Source organism: Chaetura pelagica, unplaced genomic scaffold (genome assembly GCF_000747805.2).
Source record: "Chaetura pelagica isolate M959 unplaced genomic scaffold, ChaPel_1.0 scaffold241, whole genome shotgun sequence".
Classification (NCBI taxonomy): domain Eukaryota; kingdom Metazoa; phylum Chordata; class Aves; order Apodiformes; family Apodidae; genus Chaetura; species Chaetura pelagica.
The window spans coordinates 386,581-397,632 of NW_009952057.1; positions in this window are offsets into that span (position 1 = coordinate 386,581).

The following is an 11,052-nucleotide window of genomic DNA, read 5'->3' on the forward strand; positions in this document are numbered from 1 at the left end:
CATATTCAGCTCATGAAACCACTTCCTCTTTGGCTTTTCAGCCTCAAGTGTCAGATCTTTGTCTCACAGAGTACAAAGAAATAGTGGAGTGGCATAAAGGAATGTGTGCCATTTTAAAAACGGTTCCTAGAAATGGATTTACAATATGCAGAGACAACAAAATCTCAGCTGTAGCCTGTATCTTTGCTGTGTAAACACTTACTGTGTTTTCTTAGTCTCTAATGTGAAAGAAAGGTAAAGGTATTCCTAATTTGCTGAAGGAGTAGATAAATGGCATCATCTCTCACCCCAGCAGCAGGGAAACAGGTTGGTAAAGCCTGGGAGGAAAGTTTAGCTTTCTTTTTTGCCAAGAACAGCTCATTCAAGATGCAGGGTGACACAGCAATCAGTTTGATGGATCGTGACAAGTCTGGCAGACTAAAAATTCTCAGAAGAGCTGTTGTAACAGCTTCAGGATTGTAACATTTGTCCATTTTCCAGTTCGGCTTCTGTTTTCTGTGGTGGGAAATTTTCTTTTTAAAATAATAATTTTTAAAAAGGGGCTTTTTTTTTTTTCTTCTATTCCAGAATTCTGAGTTCCATTATGCAGTATTTATCAACAAGATACATTTCTCATTGTGCATTCTGAAAGGCAGTAGCCCTATCCTTCCCCATTCAAATATCTGTTGATAGTATCTAAATGGATTTTTCCAGGCCAAAATGCTTCCTAAAGCAGAAGGTCTCAATTTCCAAGACAAGTGGTACAAAAATTTAAGAAGGTTTTTTTCTGGTTTTGGTCTGGCAGTTCATTGTAAACATTTCCTGCCTGCTAGTCCTGTTTGTTTGCTCTCTGAGCTTGTTGAGTAGCTGTCTCTCTCCCCACGCCCCACAACCTCCCCCTTCCTCCCCCCGCCCCTTTTTTTTTTTTTTTTTTTTTGGGTTTTTTTTTGTATTTTTTTGTGGGGGTCAATTTTTTCACATGTGCAAAAGAAGGAACATTTATTTTTCCTTCCCTAAAGACTATTTTAGAAGGAGTCCTATTTGTTAATACATTAGTGAGGAAAAACAAAGCCAGTTGTGAAGGCAAATTATCAACCAAAAAGCATAGCACTCATCCTGGCTTCTTCACGGATTTTCCCATCCTCACTGTGGCCATGATATGTCTTGTCCATTGCCTTCCCTCTCCACCTGTTAGTGCCCAGTTCTGCCTTACACAGATCAAACATATTCAGCTCATGAAACCACTTCCTCTTTGGCTTTTCAGCCTCAAGTGTCAGATCTTTGTCTCACAGAGTACAAAGAAATAGTGGAGTGGCATAAAGGAATGTGTGCCATTTTAAAAACGGTTCCTAGAAATGGATTTACAATATGCAGAGACAACAAAATCTCAGCTGTAGCCTGTATCTTTGCTGTGTAAACACTTACTGTGTTTTCTTAGTCTCTAATGTGAAAGAAAGGTAAAGGTATTCCTAATTTGCTGAAGGAGTAGATAAATGGCATCATCTCTCACCCCAGCAGCAGGGAAACAGGTTGGTAAAGCCTGGGAGGAAAGTTTAGCTTTCTTTTTTGCCAAGAACAGCTCATTCAAGATGCAGGGTGACACAGCAATCAGTTTGATGGATCGTGACAAGTCTGGCAGACTAAAAATTCTCAGAAGAGCTGTTGTAACAGCTTCAGGATTGTAACATTTGTCCATTTTCCAGTTCGGCTTCTGTTTTCTGTGGTGGGAAAATTTCTTTTTAAAATAATAATTTTTAAAAAGGGGCTTTTTTTTTTTTCTTCTATTCCAGAATTCTGAGTTCCATTATGCAGTATTTATCAACAAGATACATTTCTCATTGTGCATTCTGAAAGGCAGTAGCCCTATCCTTCCCCATTCAAATATCTGTTGATAGTATCTAAATGGATTTTTCCAGGCCAAAATGCTTCCTAAAGCAGAAGGTCTCAATTTCCAAGACAAGTGGTACAAAAATTTAAGAAGGTTTTTTTCTGGTTTTGGTTTTGCAGTTCATTGTAAACATTTCCTGCCTGCTAGTCCTGTTTGTTTGCTCTCTGAGCTTGTTGAGTAGCTGTCTCTCTCCACCACCAGGGAAGCTGGTCGAGTCGTTGTTTGCAGCTAGTTTAACTCTAGACTGTTCCACTTTCCCTGTTTCCTGCCATATGATAGGACAGGCCACCTGCACACTCTCAGGCTGTCAGGAGAACTGGCATGAATATGAATCGACCTGCTTTACCGCTAGAAAATTCCATTCACCATAGAGAGCCTCTCCACTCATTTCAGTGTTGTTCCATGCTTTCTCCTGCTAGAGAGAACAGCTGTGAGAGGTGGTAGAAGTGAACCTTGAGGGAAAGAAACTTGTTTAGGTGTGTAGAGGTATCATGACAACCTGCATATTTTCTGCAGCACTCATACTCAGCTTGTCAGTGGAGCTGGGAGGTTAAACTACATACGTACTGGTGTGTTGTCCATGACTTTTGACATGGTCTACCTTCTTTTCCTCCTATGACAGCAGAATCCACAATTTTCTCCCCCCCTTCCCACTGGATTCTTTCATTGCTTTAAAGCAATGTCATACTAATTTCACTGAATGAACCCATGCTCTAGGACTGTGGTACTGTTCTAAATATACCTTGCCCTCTGTTTTCGTGGTCTAGTAAAACTCAGATGTCTCCTTTCCAAACTGAAGAGTTTTGGTCTTTTTAACCTCTTTCTCTAGAAATCTACCACCTAATTAATTACCTTTGTCTATCTGATCCTCACCACCAGCCTCTTAGAGAGGTAGAGAACAGAATTACACAGTGGTTATCAGTTAGATGTGCCCTGTTTTCATGTGCAGAAGAATTATTCCCCCTATCTTCTTCTCTTTCTCTTGTGGTGCTTAACATTCTTCTGGGTTTTGTTCATCTCAGTTTTATTGTGTGTTGTACTAATGGTTGCAGAGACCTTTCTGCAGTTACTCTAAGAACTCTGTCCTGAGCTATAATTATCAGTTCTGTTTTCAATGCCACACTGACATGGTTTAAACTTGTTTTTCCGCAGACACATTGTCATATTTTTATTTATGCTGGAGGTCATCAGCCATTTTTCTCCCCACTACACCAGTTTTGAGAGGTTCTCCTGGATGACCTCATCATTAACCATGACATTTGACCACCTGAAAGACTAAAATCAGCATGATCGGAAATTCCACTTTTCAGTTCCTTTGTAAGTTTGCTGTTGAGTTTGCTAACTAAAATCTGAGGGACATAATTGCTTTTGTTTTCCATGCAGAAAAATGACAATTAAGCTTCCTTTCTTTTAACTAGAGTTCAGTCTAAGAACCTAGTTTTCTTAACAAGCATTAAGATTTTGGAATTCTTTCTTGCCTGTCCTTCCCTAGTGCTCCTTTGGATAAGTGGTCCTCAAGAGAAAGCCATGCTGCTGGGCCTCTGTTTCTACCCCGTTCCAAATTACTGAGTCCCCAACAGTTATTATGCAGCTGAGTCAGTGAAAACCTCTTATTCTTAAGACTACACCTGATTGCCAGTTGCTCCAATGAGCCCCTGGCTGAATGGATTGAGAAACTTTACTGCCTGCAGTCATGCTGAGCCCTCTTCCTTGCATTTCCTGCTACTCAGAGATTGTATTTGCTGTCACTGGGGCAGTGATGCTGACTCAACAATAAGCCAAGTAGAGATGTTTTTATTTCTATGGGCCACTGCAGTGGTGTAGCTCTCTCTGGCACTTCATGCCACGTTGCTAAGATGCTGCACCTGCAGTTTTGTAGACAGGTATAGCATATTGGAAAGAGCATGGCCCAACACTTACTCAGAAGACCAATAGTAGAGCCTGTAATAAAAGAGTAGATCCCTTAGAGGTTACTTGCCTTCTCTCATTGAGGTTTTCCTCACTTTCCTGTGGATCTCATCATTACAGCCTGTGCTGTCCACCTAGGACTCGGGTCTCCTTCCATATGAAGCTTCCCCAAAGACACAGAGGAGCACTTGGGGGATCTCCGGTCAGATTAATCTATTAGCCCTCTCAAAAAAGTGAGTGTTTCTGGATGACAGGATGGTGAGGTCCTGAGGGATAGTCAGAGTTGGTGGTGCTTGGAACCTGAGGACAGTCTGGTGGATGATGGTGGAACAAATCTCAGCTGAGATGTACTAGGTTTTGACCAGTGTCTACAGAAGGTGCCTCAATTTGCACACAGGTACCTTGCTAAGACACTGCTAAAATCAAGTATATATATTTCCCTCTGTATCTCTTATTGCTGCCCTGTTCTTTTTCCTTTTCTCATGTAAATCACACAAGGATGTTTAGGAGTCCTGTGGTAGGACACAACAACCCACTCATTCTGCCTGTCATCCCTTCTGTTAACCAACATGCAAAGAAATTGCTGGATGTTCGCTACTCTGGCTATTCTTTCTACATTTTCTATAGAGTAATTTACCATTGTTTGCACTGATTACTGTTTCTAAGCAGATGAAGTATGAGCTTTCACTTACTGTAATCTGTATGTATTGTGATTTGCTGTGTAATACCGCTTATAAATTTTCTACCACCTTTATTCTTCCTCAGAGGAAAAAAATTGTTTACAATCTTCATTTAATGCATAATCGTTCTCTCCTGTACTGATGCAAGCAGAGCATTCTTCTGGAAGGACACCCTGGCCTCTTCCAGTAAATTCTTTGTACCTTCACTTCAAATTGTTTCAGAGGGATATAAGGATAGGTCCCTTTGTCTATTCAGTGGCATTAGCATCTGAAAGCCTCTAAATAATGGGTCAGTGGCAAGAATCACCTGTGTCATTCTGCTTTTGCAGAGCTGTGAAGGGATAAATTGGCCAGAAAACAGCTTCTTAGATTTCATCCATGGGGAAAGGCAGCCAATTTAGGAGTCTGGAACTTATAGAAATAAAGAGCAGGAAATAGTGATTTTCTTTTTTTTTTTTTTTCCTTTTGTGGAATTATATTCTGTTGTCTACTAGATGCTGCTAAAAATAATTTAAAAAAAAATTCATAAGAAGAAAATTGAGATGTAGAGTTAGAACCCAGCTTTCAATGCTTTACCTCCCATTTCCTTTCAGTGAGGAACGTGACAGTGGGAAATACAACACTGCATTGAAGAATTTTAGGAAATTACTACCACAGAGGGATTTCTAATTGAAAGCCACACCCCTCAGTAGAGGGCCAGACTTAGAGTTCTCAAGTTCAAGATCACCTGAAATACAGCTGGAGAACTGGATGAGTGGAGCATGAGCTCTGTGTTGTCATCTCTTGTATTTCAGGTGACCTTGGACTTCTGCTTCAGAACTCCCTTAGTGATATTCCTTTCCAAAGCTCTTCAGTGCATTGATAATTCAAAGAGATACTTGAGCTAGGAAAATATCATGAAACATCTGCATTTAGTTATCTGTTGTAACTGATTTAACTCTGTCAAGACAATGGAATGCATTCATCAAAGTGATGGTAGGAATATTCCTCAACTCACTTCACCTGTCCTGTTGACAGGGCAAGGCTGAATTCTTCTTAAATAACAATCAAGTGTTTAAGAGTAGTGTAGTCTCACAGGTATACCCTCTGCTGTAAAAGCGCGAGCTTTGCTGTTCTGATGAATGACTTATTTAATAGCAGCATTGCACGCAGCAATATAAAAGGAAGTTTTCTATTAGTTCTTGTGCATATTCATACAGACATACCTTTGCCAGTGATTTTCATGCTTTCTAGCTGCAGGATTTGTTACTGTATTCTTGAAAGGTAGGAAAAATAAAGTTCTTAAAGAATTTAATCAGTAAATTGGGAAAGAAAAATCCCCAGTTTTAAGCTTCTGTGGAGTGACTAATGCACCACTTTCCTCCCAGTTCACTATGCTTTCCCACTGAGACTCTAGGCTTACATTTAAATCCACTGTAGTTGCAGAACCCACCCCTAATAATAATAAAGTTCAGAAAAAGAGAAAGAAAAAGAAAGAGAAGAAAGAGAAAGAAACAAATATTTCATTTTTCATGCATTCTGCAAAATGTTGCACCTTCTCTTCCTTCAAACTTGTGTTCAGTTGTCTTAGTGAGCCCTAAGTCTCTAGTGGAGACTGAAGTTAAGCAGCAGAGGCATAGAAAGAGAAGTGCCGTAACTGAGTCCACCATGTTCTGGCTGCAAGGCAAAGTTATACCAGAACAAGACAGGGTTCAAATTTAAGGGACACAAGCAATCCCTTGTGTCCTATAACTACAGTATTTCACTGTAGTTACAGTTATAGTTTAGACCCCCCTTTATGGTTGATGGAGAAAGAAAGATTTCCAAGTGTGATATAGCCCAACTGTAGGGGTATCAGATCAAACTATGGGATTTGCATCACTTTTGTGAAGGGGAGCTTGCTGCAGCCAACAGTTCCTGTCAGTTAAAACCCACCTCCAACATGATATCCTTCATGGGCTGCAATGCGGATTTCTTTTCTGGCATGGTCCTTTCCATGGGCTCCATGGGGATCTCTGCTCTGGTGCCTGGAGCACCACTATCCTATCCTCCTTCTCTGTCCTTGGTGTTTGTAAGGTCATTTATTGCATTTTTTTTTCCTCACTCTTTACAGCCTTATGCCTTTTCTTAGATAGGTTTTCCCAGAGATGCCGTGATCTTGGCTGAGGGGCTCAGCTGTGTCTGCGTTGGGTCTGCCGGAGCCAACTGGAACTGCCTGGAACCATTTGTGTCTAGCAGGGGCTGGCCGCTGGACTCTTCTCACAAAGGCCACCCCTGCAGAGCTCATACAACCAAAACCTGGACTCCTCCATCCAAATTTTTCCACCCCTCACCTCTGTGAAACTGAATTGTTGTTAAATCATGCATTAATAACACACTCTTCACAGACTTCACCAGTATCAGCACAAAAAATTCCCCACTGAAAACCAAAGTAACAAAGCAAAACAAAGATGGAAAAGTTATGCACACACAATAGAAGTCCACCCCTTGTCCGTTCTCCACATTGCAACAACAAAATTACTGCACTGTCTTGCAATGTCCAGCCTTTTCCAGGAAGGAAGAGCCTCAGCATATGTATTAGTTTCCTGGAAAGACTAAAACATGACATTTTTTTCTTCTTTCCCCCCAGCTTCTATCCCTGAGCAGGAGGTCATATATTATGGAGTATCCCTTTTGTGTGTTGGGTTCAGTTGTCCCAGCTGTTTTCCCTCTCCATTTCTTGCCTGCCCCCTAGTTCACTTTCTTCAAGGGCAAGTTAGAAAGAAAGAAGGTCTGCACCTTGTCCAAGCACTGTTCAGCAATAACTAAAACACTGTTGTGTTATCAACATACTTTTAGTCAGAAATTGAAAGCATGGCCCTATATGGGCTCATATGAAGAAAGATAGCTTCATAAACTTTGTCTTAGCCAGAACATAAATTATTACCAGCCCTGCTTTCTATAGCTTGAAAGAGAAGCTTGCCTCCAAAGAATTACAGGCATGTCCTGTTGCCAAATAATTCCTCTCCTGAGAAAAGTCTGCCTAACTGATACTAATTAGTCTGTGTAAAGAATAATACAGATTCCTTTGGTTTGGGGATAAGTTAAATTTTCCCTTAACCAAGTTTTTTGAATGCCATTGTTGGACCTGAAGAGGTATTATTGTGGGAAAAATTCGGCCTAAAATACCCAAGCAGAACAGAGGATGATTCAGTCATGTCAACTGCAAGAAACAAACAAAAAGTGAGCAATTTCATAACTGACAAATGGGAGAAACATGACTGAAATTTTCTATCTTAGTTCTGAAAACTTCAGCTAGGGAGAAAAGACTTTGGTATTTTTAAAGGGATTGCTGTGTCCAGTTGCTCAGATACTAAAAATGTATTCATTTCAGCCATTCCCAAATGTACCATTTTTCTGAAAGATGGAGCTACCAAGATGCCACATTTCTATAGGCAGTAACATGTTCATAGTTTTCTGTAAAATGTGACTAGAAGAGTGAAAATCCAGTATTTGTAATTATATTTTTCAAGAATCACTGTAAATTTCTCTCCCTTCCCTAGCCAGGCCCAATGTAACTTTGACTATTCTGCAAACCAAGGTGAAAAGGCATCTATTTTCCGGGCTATGAGCCAGTCTCTCATTAACTGCAGTGTTCTGGTTGGGATTAACTGCTGCCTGGAGCTACTGAGTTCCTTTCTCCTGAAGCATATCTCTGTAGATTTCCGTAGCAGCAGAGTGGGGACTGAAATGGCAGGTCAATGTGCAAATCCATAGTGCATCAGGTGTGTTTCTGAGAGGGAGAGGAGATAGATGGGAGGACTCTTCCTGGGTTTTATGACATTAAAACAAGATGCTTAGGACAGCTTCCAGAGATTCATTGCATGCAGTATCAGAGATATGAGTGAGCCTTCTCAGAGCTGGGACTCAAAGGGACTTTGTTCCCTTTTGAGAATTGAATGGCATCCCATGGACTCCTTTGAGTTCCAGCCCTCCTTCTGGCTTGTCCCTGGAGAGGTAGTGAGAAAGGAAAGAAGTATCTGTTTAACATTTCTTAATTATGTATTGGAGGTTATACATGCAGCAATCAGTAAGATTCATTCTTGGTGAGAGGATGGTAAACAATAATGATAAAGGCCTTTTGTCTCCATGTGTATGTTTCTCTCCCCTTTACTAGGAACCTTATCACACTTTTGCCTGTGACTCTGCCTCTCTGGGCATGTTGTGTCCCCTGGTCCCTGCTTTTCCAAGGTGGCTGCATGCAGGCTGCATTTCTCTTAGGGATTTTCTGCTTTTGCAAAGGGCAAGTGTGTGACATATGCCATAAATTGTAAGTGGGCAGTCATAAACAAAGCACAGCAAAAGCCCATGTTTTCAGAACAGCAATTAAATATTGTGCCTCTGTGATCTGTATCATAAAAATTGAACACAATTCCCTGCTGGGCAGGAAGGTAAGGGAACAGCTACGAAGAAGGTAAGTGCTGTATGTTTGATGTTTCAATTTCAACAGAGCAATTTGTCTTCAAAATATAGTTCCTTTCTTGTAATTGCTAAAGCTATAAAATCGTAAAAGTTCTATTTATGTAAATCCAGAATAACTCTGTGGTGTAATGAGTAAAGCAATCTCAGTCTGAAAATACATATTATTCCAGAAGGAGCTTATTCTTCAGGCACACTTACTACCTAAAAAATTAATTGTTCTTTCAAACAAAGAATGATAGAGCAGGCCTCCATGAATGTGTTGTTTATCCAGCAGTTTAAAAATGTACTAACTGAATATTTTTTCTTCATAAGAGGTCATTTCACCAGATTACAACAAAAACAAGTAAATTCTGATGGAGTTTCCTTGAAAAGAAAAGGCTGGAGTAAAGTGCTTTGATAAGGTCAGCCATTTTCAGAGCAGGTTTTCATTTTTCTGTAGTGTGTAATTGGTCTTGATTTGTTTTGAAACTTTTTATAATAGTAAACACAAACTGTTCTTACTGGATTGCAACATTATGATGATACCATTGGGTTCGACTTACTCTGAGATATTTCCTTTTTCTCTGAAAATGTTTTTTGGGGGGAGAATTATTATTTTTTTTTCTATCTCTTTCTAATTCAGGAATCTGGTATTTCTAATGTTCTTTCTTACCCTCATAGCCAAATTACTAGTGAGTGGCTGTGAACAATTTCTGTCCTGTCATTTTTGTCCAGTAAGTTACTAATCCCTGGTAAGTGTTGTAGTGTTTCTAGGCAGTGATAAAGGAAAAAACTGTGTTGCAACCTGTCTACTCAGACAAATGTTTAAAATAGCCTCAATCAAACCCCAAGTTTTGTTACATAACACATCATTATTCCTGTTCCATACCTGAAAGGAGACTTGAGGTTCATTGAAAGGAAGAAGTCAAATTTTGCTCTGCTTTGTGGCCAGCTAGAACTGATCTCTGAAGAAGTCATTGAGTCCTCTTTTTAAAATCAGGAAATTCATTAGGAATCTATTTAGCTAGTTGATTTTCAAGTTCATTTTCATTGGGTTATGTGTTTCTTACTACATGGAAGAATGTTGCTGAGCAGAGATAGGTGACTGGCATGAAAACTCAGAGATGTTGCAGCCAACTTCACTAAGTAAAGCTGAACTGTTCACTGCTCTTAAGAACTGTCGAACAAAGTAAATTTTTGCAGTTGTATCAGGGAACTCAGAGGATGCATGCTGGGTGTTTGATATTTGTAATATGATAGCGGTCAGAAAGTGGTCTTATTGCAAAAGTTTTCCAGCTTGTGGTGCTTGATTTTTAAATTATTTTTCATTTAAATATGTTTGTATATGTTTAGGAACACACATGTGGGGGTGTGTATAGTTATGTGGATTTTTTAAACTTGTCCCTTTCTGCAGCATTGTGAAGTATTCAAATGGGTCATGTTTTGGCACCACACTTCACAACATCTCCTATGGGAAACTGAGGGCACCCTGTTAAAGATACCACTTATATGACAAATTTTATTTCCTGAGTCTGAGTGACTCCAGAAGAAGCACTTCTGGAAACTGTGATGAAACATCTGTGGCCTAGAGCTGTCTTAAACTTGAAGAGCCAAAGTGGGATAAAGAAGTATGAAAATGGACCTGTGGCTGGTGATGTATTTCTAGGAAGTGGATGGGGGATCCTGGTTCGTCTCATCATCAGCTCTGTAAGATGAAAGCTCAGGATAGATACAAAGGTAGAAAGAAGAATTCAGTTTTCACTCTTTTCTGGAGAAAGAAACAGCAGAGGAAAGGAACATGAGACATATCTCCCCTAGCAGGTACTCTTTGATAATTTTTTTTACTTCTATACTGATACAATTAGGATCATCTTCTGCCCCTGACAAGCAGCATGGGCTTCAGTTAATTCACTTACTTAAACTGTAAGATGTGTCCTACATTCTGTGTGATCTGTGGAGATTTTTGTATCAGAATGATCGAGAAAAGCATTGCAACAGGGATGTATGGTCTCATTAAATTGACTGTGCTGCAGTTTTATGGTCTTACCTCTTCCTTTATTGCAAGCATTGGCAATTGTTGCAGAAGACCACCCTTCCTCATCTTCACCATCCGCCCAACATGAAAGACCCTATCCATCCAAACTATGACATATGCAGGTCTGAATAGTATCAGGTGTT